Source organism: Alligator mississippiensis, chromosome 4, assembly GCF_030867095.1.
Source record: "Alligator mississippiensis isolate rAllMis1 chromosome 4, rAllMis1, whole genome shotgun sequence".
In the NCBI taxonomy this organism is placed as follows: Eukaryota; Metazoa; Chordata; order Crocodylia; family Alligatoridae; genus Alligator; species Alligator mississippiensis.
The window spans coordinates 164,641,121-164,655,703 of NC_081827.1; the positions used below are offsets into that span (position 1 = coordinate 164,641,121).

At 50.3% G+C, this 14,583-nt stretch overlaps 1 long non-coding RNA gene across 1 annotated transcript; it reads right to left on the minus strand.

Annotated features, from left to right (window-relative positions):
- Positions 1 to 6,756: 6,756 nt before the first annotated feature.
- On the minus strand, positions 6,757 to 14,414 carry LOC102562190 (uncharacterized). The gene is made up of 4 exons (XR_002086898.2): positions 12,999 to 14,414; positions 8,942 to 9,098; positions 7,550 to 8,572; positions 6,757 to 7,388 (listed from the first exon to the last, which is right to left on the minus strand). It is a non-coding gene; the product is annotated as an uncharacterized LOC102562190 (long non-coding RNA).
- Positions 14,415 to 14,583: the final 169 nt, after the last annotated feature.

A 14,583-nucleotide genomic window follows, 5' to 3' on the forward strand; every position in this document is an offset into this window, starting at 1 on the left:
CGAGGTAGTAGCCCACAGCCTCATAGGGTGCCATGGAGGTATTTATCTTATGCTGCAGCAGGAGAGCTCCCAGCTCGGCTGTACCGCAATCCCTCTGCATCCCAACTGCCCTTGCCAAGTTCCCCCTTCGCTCCCCCCTTTCCCTTGGAGCCTACGCTGCTGTGTCGGCCAAGAGACCTTGCCATTGCAGCAAGCGGCAGGGCTCCTTCTCCAACACGGTTCACCGAGTCAAGCCTTATTTAAAGACCTCCTTCCTCCCCCCTCCACGCACACACAAAAATGTTTTGCTCTGTAACAGGAATTTCCTGTGGCCAGCAAGTACACACACAGCGCCCAGCTCTGCAAACCCACGTGCCCAGCCTCCACTCCCAGCCGGCACATGTCTGTGCAGCAGGGATGTTTTTCAGGGAAGTGGTGGTGGCTAAAAATGGAGCAGTGCTCACATGCAGGGCCCACGTGATGCAGACGCTACAAACAGCTCTCTGGGAGGAAGAAGGCTGAAAACACCAGGCGGAGGGAGCAAGGGAGGGCTGGGCACAGCCTCACATGGGCTGGCAAGGCAAAAGCAAGCCTTAGGCTGGGCTGGCGCAGCAGAGGCAGCTCCCACAAGCCCATGCAGGCATCCTGGCCAGCACGGACGGGGCTGCTCTGACCTTATCCGATCCATAAGCTTGAGGAGAGAAAAGTTAGGACAACAACAAAACAGCCATCAGGGAGGGGGCGTGTGGGAAGTGTGCTGGCTCCCTGTAGCCCCATGTAAATTCCCTGCACGTGTGAGGCAGGGCCCAATCCCAGCCAAACAGATCAAGTGCAAGAAGAAGAGAAGGATCAGTCACCAGCTAGAACCACACCGAGGGCTTCAAGGGGGATAAACATGGGTCCAAATTCAACCTAGTGTAACATCTAGGGCGCTGACAGAGGGTCTCAGAAATGCCCAGCAGGTCAGGGATACACAGAGGACCAAGCACTGTGGAAAGCCAGGCCTGCATCATGCCCATCACCTTCCTTTCCAGGCTCCAGCTACCAAACGCATAGCACATGCTCTGATAGCAGCAAAAGCCCCATAGAGAGTCGGAGTCCCACTGCAGCAATGCAAAAGATACCATCTGTCCCCGAGAGTCTGCAAACTGGAATAATCCAGTGCAGGGGAGGGAAACCAGAGAAACATGCATAGCTGTGGGTTGGAGAAATAGCCAGGTCTCCCACCCCAGCAACCATCTGTTGGCCCCAGGGCACAGGCCCATTCATAGCAGGGATCTGAAGGGAACCAGGGCTCCACACACCAGCTTAGGGAGGCAGTTGCTTGCGTACAGAATGGAAACATGAGATGCCCTTGAAGTAATGAATGGGGAAGTTCTGCTTATTTGCCTGATGGTTTGGGGGCATGGTGTGGGTGTGGGGGCAAGGGGGGAAGGCAAACTTTTTGCCACAGCTGCAAGGGTTAGAAACTTACCTTTTGTGTCTTTTTTTTAACTGAAAGTCAAGATCTTCCTGCATTCTCATGACTCCAGGGGCTCAGGGCTTTACAAACAAATGCCTACAACTGTACAGATTGTCGACAGCACAGATCAGAACCATTCACAGAACAAATAGCATTATGGGTAAATCCCCAAGCAGAACCAAAAGAGAATCAAGAGAATAGAAATGTATAGAATGACATCCCCTAAATGTGCCATTTTTAATACCCATGGGAAGCCAGGAGCTGCAACTGAGCCCCCTTCCACAGCAGTGCCTGGGACCTTGTCCTTGAGAGCCCTAATGCTGGACATGAGCCTGTCCATGAGATGGCCAAGATCCCCATGCAGGCCCTGGGCACTCACCCCACACGTCTTGAGCTTCCCAAGGGGGCACTTACAAACAGGATTCAAGGAGACAAATATGACTAATATTTACCATTTCCCCCTCCTAAAACAGATAAGCCCTAATGTATCTTAAGTACAGCTTGAAAAACTCCATAATGTGTCAACTTGACCAGCATGTGGTGCAAACATTTGCTCTAGTCTAGTCAGCACAAGTGGGTGGGTGCAGGACACTAGCATTGCTCCAATCTGGTAACTTTTTGTAGCTCCTGTGCACTCATGTGAATACCTGCAGAAGGTGCATGATGACAGCAGATAAGGGCCTGTTCTTCTACACCTGTGTGGTAACACCAGGTGAGGCTTCCCACTGCCAGCTCCTCGTGCGAGCACCCTTCTCCAGCCCCCAAACTACCTCACCCTGATATGCCTTGTCCTTGAGGCACCTTGCTTTTGTAGCAACCGTCCACTAGTAGCTTGCCAATACTTACTATGGTTCAAATCTCCCAGCAGAGCCAAGCCCATACAAATATGAGGGAGGGAATGTTGCAGAACCAAACCCATGGGTCTAGTAACCTGCAAAGCGGGAAGAGAAGCCTGGCTTCTTTCCCTCCTCAAAGTCACTGCCTAGATCCTGTCTCAGAATCACAGAAGTAGGGCTAGAAGGGACCTCCAGAGGTCATCTACAGTCCAATTCCCTGCCTGAGGCAGGATAAGCCCTATGCAAATTATCCTATACAAATCCATTGTCTAACCTAGTAGCCAAACCACATCAGTTCTTGCAGGGAGAAGTTAGAAACAGATCAAGGGAGGGAATAAACTGGGTGGATAGAGACAGAAGGCAGGGCAGGCTTGCACCTTCTAGACTAACTACATCAGAGCTGTAGAGCACAAACTGTGTAGTACGAACTCACATATGTTGCTGGGTACTGCGAAGGGATCTGCACAGATCTGATCTCGCTGCCTCCCCATGAAGCATGCCAGGGCTCACAAAAGCTTCCTACGCACCTCTTGATTCAGTTTACCTAGAAGGTGCAAATCTTCCCTTACTTCAGCCTAACTAACACAGCAACCTACTGGGGAGCGATACCCAGGAACAGCCTTCAACTACTGGAAGCATGGCTACAAAGAAGATGGAGTCAGGCTGTTCTCGGTGGTGGCAGAAAGCAGAACAAGGTGCAGTGGTCTCAAGCTGCAGCAAGGGAGTTGAGGTTCAAGATGAGGAAAAACTCTCATGGTCGGAGGGTAGTGAAACACTGGAACAGGCTACCTAGAGAGGTTGTGGAGTCTTCATCCGTGGAGGCTGTCAGGGTTGATGCTAAGAGAAGAAAAGACTGAGGGGGGATTTGATAGCAGCCTTCAACTACCTGAAGGGGGGTTCAAATGAGGATGGAGCAGATGTTCTCGGTGGTGGCAGATGACAGAACAAGGAGCAATGGTCTCAAGTTGCAGAAAGGGAGGTTTAGGTTAGATATTAGGAAAAAAAATTCTCATGAGGGGGGTGGTAGAACATAAGTTACCCAGAGAGGTTGTGGAACCTCCATCCTTGGAGGTTTTTAAGACTAGGCTACACAAAGCCTTGGCTGGGATGATCTAGTTGGGGATGGTCCTGCTTTGAGCAGGGGGCTGGACCGGATGCCCTCCTGAAGTCCCCTCCAACCCTCATTTTCTGTGATTCTGGTTTGTAAGGAATGGTTTGGATATGGCTGGTCCTGCCTCAGGCAGCAGATGGGACTAGATGACCTCTGGAGGTCCCTTGGGGCCTTGCTTCTCTAGGACCCGAGCAGACAAAGCCTTGCCTGGGATGATCTAGTTGGGGCTTGGACTGTTTTGAGGAGGGAGGGGCTAGATGCCCTCCCGACCTTTATTTCCTATGATCCCACAGCTCAGCCCTCTCCCTGCTCACAGCCTGAGACAGGGAGGAGACCCCTTGGGGGTGGGGGCCCCCAACCTCCCTTCCCCCCCATCCCAGGCCCCCTGAGGCAAGGGGGGGGGGGGTGATTCCCAGCCAGGTCCCGACCCCCCGCAGCGCGCTGGGAGCAGCCCCTGTGCCAGGTCCGGGTGCGGGAGAAAGGCGGGCCGGCTCCCACGGCAGGCGGACAGTAGGTTAGGAGGAGCAGGCGGCCGACCCACACCCCCCTCCGGGCCCCGCAGCTCCCGCAATGCGGCGTGGGCAGGGTATGGGGGGCAGCCGCGGACGAGGGGCTGCCCGCGCCGCACAGCCGCTGCCCGGCCAAGGTGACTCCGGCCGCGCTGCCCCCCCCCCAGTCCAGCCCCGCTCTTATGTAAGGGGCTGCACGCGGCCCGGGCTGCTCCCCGTCACGAGGGGCTGCCATGAGCTGCGGGCGGCGTGGGCGCAGCGGAGGGAGGGAGCGAGGGGGAGGCTGGCGCCCGCCCAGCAGCGCGGCCAGGGCCGGGCGGGAGCTGCGGAGCAGCACGGGGCGCCCCCTCCCCGCCGGCGGCCCCGCCCTCTGCGGCTAGAGCGGGGACCCTCGCGGTCACCTCAGGACCCGGCGCTGGCCGCGGGCACAGGCAGGCTGGAGGGACTGCCCGGCACCGGCCAGGCACCCGTGCAACGCCCCCTCCCCCAGAAATCCGGGACTTAACGACTGTTCAAGCTGCCACTGTAAACAGCTGCCCTCTCCCCCACATCTGCAAACACCTGCCCTCCCCCCACCTGCAAACACCTGCCCTTTTAAACACCTGCCGTCCCCCCCACCCGTAAACACCTGCCCTTCTCCCCACCCTTAAACACCTGCCCTTCTCCCCCGACATCCATTTTGATGCAAGCCCCAGATGCTGGACCCCAGGGTAAACCAGTCCTCTGTTAGTAACTGAGACATGTCCGTGATTCTCAATTGGGGCATGCACGCCCTACAGAATTCAGGAGACAAACCCAGAGGTGTCAAATAGGAACCCACATTCCTGCCTGCCATGGGCTTTCTGAGTTTTTTGCAGCAAGATTGTTCTAGCGTTCCCCACTCTGCATGCTGTACTTTGTGATTCTCAACTAGGACGCCATCTCACCCTGGGGTGCCGTGCAATATTACCGCAGTGAGGTGTGCAAACACCAGCACAGGGTTCACAAGATGAACCGTGGACTCCTGTCGGAAAGCTGTCTCACAAACATTCTGGCCTCTGTGCTCCAAGTTCCCTGCAATGCAAGAACTGCTCTAGTATTTTCCCTGGTTGAAGAAAACAGAGTGAAAGCTAAGAGCTGGCATTTTCCAAGAGGTGCCCTGAGTCTTAATGCAAACCACTGCTGCAATGAAAAGCTGGCAAGTCAGACACTTGTGCATCCGTATGCCAACATTGTGTTTACCTGATAGGGGAAGGGCGGCTCCAGCAATCCAGCCCTATTTGCCATGGCTCTGGATGCTGCATAGCAGAAAGAGCCCAGAGCCAGCCTCTCCTTGCTGTGACAGCCTTGCTCTAGAGCTGGCAGGCTTGGATTTCCCCTTTCTGCAGGCTGTGCAGGAGGGATCAGTTCACTGGCTCTGCCCTGCCATGTTCTCCTGACAAAGAGAAAGAGGCAAACAGTCAGTGGGATGGGAGCAGCATACCTGGTATCATGAATGCTTCATTCCCCCTGCAGTATTAGTGGCACTCCCCTTTCAGATAAAAACTCTCAGCAGGTAGCAGAGGTCATGGCTGGACATCTGCTTCTGTGTCAAGCAAATGCCACTGTCTGATTCTTGTTCCTTAGGAGATCCCAGTGACTTTGGAAATTACCAATCCACAGGGAGCATCTGGACAGAAGGAAACCCACAGCTGGGATCTCAGGTGGACTTGCAGTGAAATGCTATTTCCTCCATAAAGAAGAATGCTATGACTTAGAAGAGGCTATGTTCTGCCTCTTCCAACCTGCCCATTCAAAGCAGGGCACCACAGGGGTTCAAGGAGAGGATAGATCAAACATCAGGGGACAGTTAAGGTAGAAAGCAATTCACTGATGGAAAAACCACAGGACTTTCCCTTGTTGGGCATTCCCTTGGAACAGGGATGGGCAATTATTTCGGACGGAGGGCTGCTTACTGAGTTTTGGCAAGCCATCAAGGGCTGCATGACAGGCAGCCGGAGGTAGATAAATATTAATTTTCTTAATTTTTTAGGGGTCCCTCAGGCCAGATAGAATGGCCTGGTGGGACAGATCTGGCCTGCGGGCTGCATTTTGCCCACCCCTGCCTTGGAATGATGGTGTAATAGAGGCCTGAGGCCATCTTCCCATCCTGATCTAATGATCCTGGCTCCGTTGGGGACAGCAGACCAACTTGGATTTGTGCTCAGAGCTGGGAACCAGGACTCCTGGGTTCTGTTCCCACATTTATGGCAATGAAGGTGTATGGCACTGATTCTCAACCAGGTGCCATGCCATCTTAGGGTGCCTTGAAATCCTTTCAAGGGTGCCACAAGGTACCACACAATGTTAGCACTGTTAGGCGTGCAGACACGATTCACAAGAACATGTTTTCATGAGATTGAGTTTCATGATCAACATGAGCTCTCATGCCTTCATGAGATCACAAGATCGTATTTCCAGAGATTTCAAATAGGAATCCATTGCGTTTAAAACATTCTGACCTGTTGTGGCCTTTCTGCATTCTTTGCTACAGAAGAACCTATTGTTTTTCTGTAGTCAAAAAACAAAATACTAAATGCTGGCATTTTCTGAGGGGTACCATGAACCTAACAAGATTGAGAACCATTGGTATATGGTTTTGACACAACCCTTTTCTGGATCTCAGTTTCACCAGGGGATAATGCTACATACCAGGTGGTTTAACACATGTGGTTTAACACATTCAACAGCAAGTCCTCCGTATTGTTGTTTCTTACAGCCACTTCAGCACTGGGGAAGTTTCGTAGTTAAAGTTCCCCTTACCAGACAGCTTCAGGCTTTGAGGGGGGGGAAAAAAAACACTTTTATTTTTTTCATACAGTATAAAAGTAGGGGGTGGGGATGGTGACTATTTATATCATGGATTTAATTTATGAAGTGCAATGTTCTCACAGGCTGACCCTGCAGACCTGTGCTACAAATAAGAATGAAACCTTAATATAATTTAAAAGTCATATTAAGAACCTCAATCTTTCCTCTGCACATCTTGAGGTGCTTTACAAAGCAGGGCTGCACCAGTCCCACCATACAGATGGGGAAATGGAAGCAGGGCAGTGAGATTACTTGCCCCAGGCAAGTGACAGACCATGAGTAGAGCCCATCTGTCCTGCCTCCCAGGCTCGTATTCTAAACCCTTGCTCACGTGATGAAGAATTACTCTCAAGAGTCAGCCCCTTGGATCTAGTGGGGTGACTGCCATGGGAAGACCTTGGGGGAGTCAGGCCCCCTAATTAATCATGTAAACTCTACACTGTTTTTTGGAACAAGCTTGTAACCTCTGTTGTGTGCAAGAGCTCCTTGCAAGCAGCCTAGCTGGTATCAGGGGGTTACTTACATACATGAAGTTTCTGCAGGACTAAGGACAAAACTGGAATAGGGCAAATGCTGTTTGTCCTGCAACATCAACTGACTGAACCTCCAGACATGATACAGCTTGGGTAACAGCCGAGCCTCAATGAAAATGCAGCTCTTTCCTGGAAAAGGTATAATAAGGTAAAGAATCTGGCTTGCCTGGAAGCAAAAATAAATACTTGCTCACACACAGGCATTAGCTGGGAATGCGAGTGCCAAGTCACGTGGCACTGCAGCATGGCACATGTAGATGAACTGGGACAAAGAGGGCGTGGAGACTTACTGCCACACTCTCTGATGAGCAGCAGTGACCAGAGCCTCCCCTTCAATCAGTAAATGCAGAAGGACTTTCAGGTCTATTTTTAAGCTGCATGTTTGGATCCGTGTGATTTTCAGTTGCTCTGCCAGGCTGAATATTGTGGCTGTGGGAACAACAGATGGGGAGAGGTTTTTAGTGCATCCAAGTGCTTTTTTTGGAAGACTCAGAGGGTAAAATGAAACAGAGGGATCAGTTCCAGGTAAAACTAGACTCCTTGGCCTCTAAACTTTGTGAAGGCTTTTCTGATATCTCATAGTTTCATTTTCACTAAGAGCTAGATGTTTGTGCATGCCCTGAACAGAAACCTACTTCCTGCTATGTGGTGGGTAATTGTGTACTAGAAAAAAAACAACACTTCAAGTCCATAAGAGACAGGCCACACACAGTTCTATAGGACATATTTTATTTGCTTGCTGTGCTGCCTGGATACCTTGGTTAAGGATCAGGGCCCAGCAGGCTTCTGCTGTTCCCGCATAAGAAGGGAAACAGCACTGATATGCAGATCTGATCATGTTGGTGCATGGCACAGAAATCAGGGAGCAGCTTTGGGGTGGATGGAGGCAGCAAAAGCCATGTTTAGCTTCCTAGAGTCTGAGACAGCTTCTGCAGAACCAGCTTCACAAACTCTCTCTCAGGAATGAGTCTGGGCACGTGTAGAAGACTCCGAGAGTGAACAAGTGGTGTACTCCTTGAACACATTTGAGTCCAGAAGCAGTATGGGGTTGGCTTGGGATGCCAGTAGCTACCTCACTGTGTTATGATGCTGAAGAAAAAAAGACACTTGCCTAAGTCAGTCTTGATGGCGAGTACTTTCTGGAATCAGTAGCAAGAATCTCAGAGACTTCTGTGGGCTTCGCAGCTGACCAGTAGCGTTGCTGAGACTCAAAGGGCAGTGGACAGCTCTATGGGTTGATCTGGGTCATTTCCAGAGCTTTTCTTGGGAATGCTGAGACTCAACTCAGACCAGGGCAGGAAATAGCTGTTTCTCTAGAAGGTAAAAGCAGGACTGGAGAAGAGATCCTCTATATCTATTCCTCTGCTCTGGAGCACTCCAGAGCATCATGCTACTTACTGCCTTTTTATTACATGCAGTACAGGAGCCACAATGGTGAACCAGGACTCCACAGTACTAGGTGCTGTATAACTATGGAGTAGAATTATAGTACATTTCCTGCTCCAAAATACCCATGTGCTTTGTGATAGTTTGAATCCTTATGGTGGCTTCCATCCAAATAATTAAAGGGAGCAAATGCTTTTGCTCCAACACATCTCTCTCCTTATCCCCATTCCAGAGTAGAAAGCACCTGTCAAATGTTTTTAGATAATAACACAAAAGCAGTAGAAATTGCTACTCACTAGAATTATTTTTCAAATAAGAGCTCTGATGAGTTGCCTGTGCCCTGGGAATCATAACCAGGTCTTATGATTCAACATGTGCCCAGATGAAGTTTGCTAAATTGGTTCTGCAGCAGTCTCAGGCTCCAGAAAACAAAACCTGGCTTTTGTTGAGGTCCTACATAAAAAAAAATTAATGAATTGACCAACGTGAGAGAGAGAGAGAGAAGCAGTAGGCTTAGAATACACAGTCTAAGATACACTTTCCTGGGGCAGGATCTTGAGAATACAACAGGGCACATCCTCAGTTGGGGTGAATTGGTGAACTGGCATGACTCTGCTCCTTTACATCAGGAGAAACATGGAACAGGGTCATTACCAGAATGAATCAGACCAGAAGTCAGCTAGCCCAGCATCCTACCTGGTCAGAACCAGATGTTTCAGGGGAAGACCTTCTTGATAAGCACTTAAACAACTCCTATCCCAGACCCAGTTCATCCCTGGGGTGACTGCTAGGATGAATTTGACTCATTCATGTTTCTCTTATTTTGCCTTATTAAGGCAGTGTTGGAGTAATTTTGTAGCCATGATGGTCCAGTTTTGCTGTATTAACCTACTGTTGGCTGGAGGTCATTTCTCAAGTCCATCATATAGGTGTGGAGCCCTGGGAAACCTCCTGAAGTCAGCAGGAGCTGATCACATTGATGAGAGAAACCAAGATGCCAAGCCATGAACTGACTTATGGATATCAGGAAAAACTTCTTCATTGTTAGAAGTGAGGCAGTAGAATAACTGCCTGGGGAAGTTGTAGACTAAGGTTGGACTTCACTAGATGACTTTTGGAGGTCCCTTCCAGCCTTACTTCTCTCCGAGTCAGTTCAACAAGGTTTGCAGCATTAATCTAACCGTAGCTTCAGGTCATGCTAACCCTTACTCATGTGTAAATCTTACACCAGTAAACCCCCTGGGGGGATGGAAAAAAAAAAAAAAAGACAGATATGAGTGACTCAGAGATACCCAATCAGGCCCTAGAATGCAGACACTGTTGCATTTCACCAGGTCAGATTCCAAGCAGGGATCCCCAGTTAGAATGAATTGCTGCAGTTGTGCGTGCGGTTTTGTTTTCTGAATTGAAAATGACTAGCTTAGTCATGACTAATTATAGTGGCTCTGGAACGTGTGTGTAGAGGAGAAAGGGAGCTAATTGAGAGCCATTAGGAATCTCAAATTTGTGCGTCCTGAATTTCAAAGCGCAGGCATGTCCTAAGTTGGCTGGATGCAGGATTGGCTGGAGGAGGTCAAGTAAGCTGGGCTCTGCCAGACCCATTATCTTGTGCTCTGTGGACTGCAACGGGTAAAGCAGCAGCTAGCAGGCAACTCAGGAAGACCCAAAGGAATGCTATCCCATGCTCCCCCTCCCAGCACTAGCTAAGGGTGTGCTGCAGTCCACTGCATAGCTTACAAAGGACCTACACAAACAGTGGCATTTATATGTTTAGTTTCTCAGGGATAGACTGGCTTTCATTACGGATTAGATATTTAGAATTCCTGCCTCTACATGTCACACCAATTGCAGTATGGCACTATGTTGCCTGGTCAAAAAAGGGGCATAGGCGAGGCTTCCCCATCAGCAAAGGGGAGGGGGCTGGTGCCAGACAAAAACAAGCCCAGGATGGGGGGGGGGGGGGGGGGGGGGGGGGGAGGTAGAGGCATTCCATAGGCCCCTGCTACCTATTCTGAAGGGCACAGCAGAGGTTGGCATTTGGAGCAAGTTAGGTTGCCAGTCACTCATGACCTTGTCTACTCATGACCTTGTCTCTAAACTCCCAGGGAAGTCTGTTCAGTGCCTTAGGAGTGCTTGAAAAAAAACCCACAAACTCACCAGCAGGTAGGCAATATGCCAAGAAAATATAGTGCAGGCAGGAGGAGGGTGGGGAAGATTTTGATGCAAGCATGGATGCCAGCTCTGCACTGTTCTTCAAGCTGGCTAGAGTTTCCAATTAAAATAAAAAGGGGGTGGAGGGGAGGGCACAATATCAAGTTTTAAGATGTACAGTTTCCTAACCAAAGAGTTCAAAATACTCCACTGAGTACTGGTATTCCTTATACTGTGAAAATTACAGAACGATGATACACAAGGGGAGGTGGGGGGATGGATGAGGTGTTAACATTGCCCAACTAATGCCAGCTCTTATTTTGGGTTTTCTAGCCAAGTTTAGCATTAGATGAATTCCAGGATGGGAGCAAACATAGTAAAGTCAACTGTCCTTAAAGAGTCCCAGCTCCAGAGCTGATGCAACCCTTGCCTGCTCCTCTGAACCTGAACCCTCTCACCTCTATGATGCATTGCTGTGAATCACCATCTATATCTTGGCAGGAACTGGGCTGCAGGTGAAAACTCCTGACTCCGCAGCCAAGCTCCTGGAGGACGTGACAAGCTAGATCCAATGAGACATGAGTTTGCTACGCCCCAAAAATGCATCTCACGTGCTGATTTGGGAAACATGGCCCCTCCCTGCCAGCATTCCCAGAAAGCCAGTACAGGTGATCTTCAGCTAAGAGATGTGATTGAAACCTTTCCTGTGCTAATGGCTGCCATCCAGTTCCCAAGTATTAATTTGGAAGAGCTACCCTTGCAGATCAGGCTCCTTTACAGGGCTAGCTGAGCTGATCCAGCATGTGCAGGGCATGGCTGGCTGCATCTGGGATGCGTCCTAGAAGGTTCAGCAACTCTAGAAGGAGCCTCAGCTTGCAAAAAAGGTTAGTTCTGCTCCTGCACGTACCATTATGGTCACTAGAGCACTTTTAATGGTTCAGAATCCACAAGAGGCAGCAGTATAGTACCAGTTATGCCACAACCTTAGAACTTAAGAAGCTCAGATACCTCTGTTCCCTACCACACTTCCTAGGCAAGTTATCCACCTGTGCCTCAGTTTTCTCATCTGTAAAATGGAAACAATAGCACAGCCTTGTCCCAGGGGCTTGCAAAGATAAATGCATTAAAAGCACGGGGTACTCACAGCCCATACTGGGGCCACAGGCATGCTGAAGAGTGAAACAAGGTATTTTTTTCTAGTATTCCAATTCCCTAACTGGAACAATAGCCTTCCTCCATTCTTGAGGAAGACATTTGCTAGTCAAGCTGTGGGTGAATGGAGTCCATCAGAACTCCCTCACTCAGTCTTAAGGGATGCTGCATTTGGAGCAGCTCAGTAATGGCTAGAATACTGCATGGTGGCCTGGTCATTGGGGTAGGACACTAGGGTTGCTTTGCAGCTAAAGTAGACTTTAAACAGTAGATCAGGGTGGTCAACAAGTAGCATTGTGTACCACAGGTGGCAAGAGAAGCTTCTGTCTGGAACATAGAAGATAAGGACACAGTAGTCAGGGTGGGTGTGGGGTTTAACTTGGGGTACACCTGCCCAGAAGGCTGGCCTCCACTTCCCTAGAGCATATTAGATCAACACACCTGTCCAGGAAAACAGGCAAGGAGGGCAGAGGATGTCACACTAAGCATCTGTGAAGTCCTGGCTAAAAGGACAGTACTCAACATATTGGTTGAGGTTGCTGCTTCCAGTACCTATAGGCCCACAGCTCAGGAACCTAACAGAGCTCCCAGACAAAGAAACAACCCAAGAACCATACACATTTGAGGGACAGGGCCCATTTCAAGTTACATCCCTATAATTGACAGTAGAGAACAGAATACTCTTGGGAAGCCCAACATGCACATAAAGAGAAGGGTTTAACACCATCTACTTTAAGCAATTGGCTTCCATTGCCTAGGAGAGGAGCTTTTGCTTTGACAAAGGCTGCCTCCCAACTGGCCATAGCTGGTCAGCAACCCCCTGAGAAAGTACTACAGTCTAACCTTCAGAGTAAGAACAGCAGAAACTTAGTGCCAAAGGCTCTCACAGCCCCCAAGACACCACCCCTGAAGCCCATGTTACCCATGCCCCTTGCCAGGTATACAACTCAAGGTCTCACCCTCTCATCAGAAAGGAAACTTAGACACATAGCCCAAAGTCCCAAAGGCCACATGCCCAGTTTGGGGCTCACAGGTCCCCAGGACATTTACCTCTAAGACCATCACTGTTAGGAAGAAAAGGTGGAGGAACCCAGGCTCATCCCATCCTCTAGGCTCCTGCCCAGGGATCTAAGATTCAGCAGCAAAGGCTTGTTTCTGCCAAGTCCTTCCCCAGCTCCCTAAGCTGCACCTTACCTGTCCTACTTAGCAATCTGTCTCCCTACTACTCCTTCCACTACAGTAAATTACCAGCATTAACCACCCTCCCCATCACTATTCTACCTGGACTGCAAGTCTTTTATAGCAGCTGGCAGCTTGACTCCAGCTGGAAGAGGTGGGGGGGGGGGGAGGAAGGATAATGAGGCTTTTCATTAACCCTTTCCAAATTGCTTCTGGGTGGGATGAATTGACCTTCATCATGCTCAGGTTATGGTACTATAGGGTGTACTCTAAGGAGAACTGTGGAACTCCAGCCTGGGACAGACTGAAGCATGCAGGGCAGCGCACTCAGAGCACTGCACACCACTCCTGCCTGCTCATGCTTGCACACAACAAACTAGCAAATGAATCCCTCTCCTGGATCTGCGAGTGGGGCTGCTGCAGGCATCCCTGGATTGGCCTCCTCACTGTGAGCTCATTTGGTGCAGGCGTGGGTAGGTGGCATGTGCTCACATATACCCCCTAGACCTGCTAGGGACATCCCCCCCTTAGACGAGGGGATAGAGGAGCAGCTACCTCTCTGCTAGTGACCCAAAGGAATCTATCAAAAGAGCTGGTTTGCTCATGATTGCCAAGGTCCAAAATAGGCATCTTCCATCACCACCGCACCAGCACCTTGTTCCCCAAACTCATTCCCTTGCAAACTCCACCCCGCCCCCAAGGAGCGGGAGAGAAGCAGCGGCAGAGCTGCTACTACCGTTTGACCTGAATAATATGGATTGCAGCAGCTCTGGCTTGGCACTGCTACCTGGCACCCAGCGTAACTGCTGCGCAGCTCACCCCCTCACTCCAGCAGCGGACAGATTACAAAACTGGGGCACCCTTGTTTGGCAAATGTTGTACTGAACAAGGCAAAAAGCAGCTGCCGTTCCAGTGGCCTCGTGAGCAAGCCCTGTGATGGCAAAAGGGGGCAACCGCCACCCGACCTGCCACCTTTCCTTTGCGGTTTCCTTTTGTGACACCCGACTGCTCCAGTTTCAGAGTCTCTGGTTTCCCCCCACCCCCTCCCCCTGCTTCTGAATTTCCTACAGCAGAGGGGGCTTCGGATTGCAATAGAGAGCTGTCCTATATTTCAACAAGGGAGATGCAGCTACAAAAGGGGGGCGGGGAGGGGTGCTTTCCACCCCAGCATGTGACTGTTCTCCCTCCTGCACAAACACACCTCGTTCTTGAAAGCACCTTGCCCTTTGCAAACACTGCTTTGCAGCCTGCTGGAGCTTTGCAAACACAGGGCTCTAACATCACGTTAAGCCATCACGTTTTCCAGGGCTTGGGTCGGTTTTTTGTTTTCTTTTTTGGGGGGGGGGGTTGTTTTTTTGTTTTAAGCCTCAGTCTCTTTTGATCCCTCACGGGAAGCAGCAGCAGAAGCAAAGTCACTCAGCAGGAATTCACATGCTCCAGCCACACAGACAAGGGA